The following is a 439-nucleotide window of genomic DNA, read 5'->3' as shown; positions in this document are numbered from 1 at the left end:
CCTGGGGAAACTCCCCCTAGACTGACCAGCCGCTTAGGACGCAGTCATGTGATCCATCATGGGAACCACCACTCACAACTGGAGTCCAGCCAAGTTGACACATCTTCAACTATCACAATATCCTAGTCAAATTTCAAGTATAAAAAGAATATTCTAAATTATTCAGAGGGTATTCCAAAGGTACCAAAAAGATAAATAAATAAACTTGACTTCCAACTTACCATTTGAAATACAGTATGTAAAAATGTGAAGGAATTATATCCTTAAGGTTCTTTGGGAAATTCTGACCTGGAGTTCACTAATCTAAATCAGTATTTAAGGGTGATAGGAAAAGAATAGTCTTCTATAAAACTTATCATCATCCATGAGGCATTTTATAAAGAAACAAGCAAGAAAGTATTCTAGAAAGAATAAAATACTAGAAACCAGAACAAATGGA

Source organism: Orycteropus afer, unplaced genomic scaffold, assembly GCF_000298275.1.
Source record: "Orycteropus afer afer isolate SDZICR_OR568_19922 unplaced genomic scaffold, OryAfe1.0 scaffold00078, whole genome shotgun sequence".
NCBI lineage: Eukaryota > Metazoa > Chordata > Mammalia > Tubulidentata > Orycteropodidae > Orycteropus > Orycteropus afer.
Note: the sequence above shows the minus strand (reverse complement) of the source record.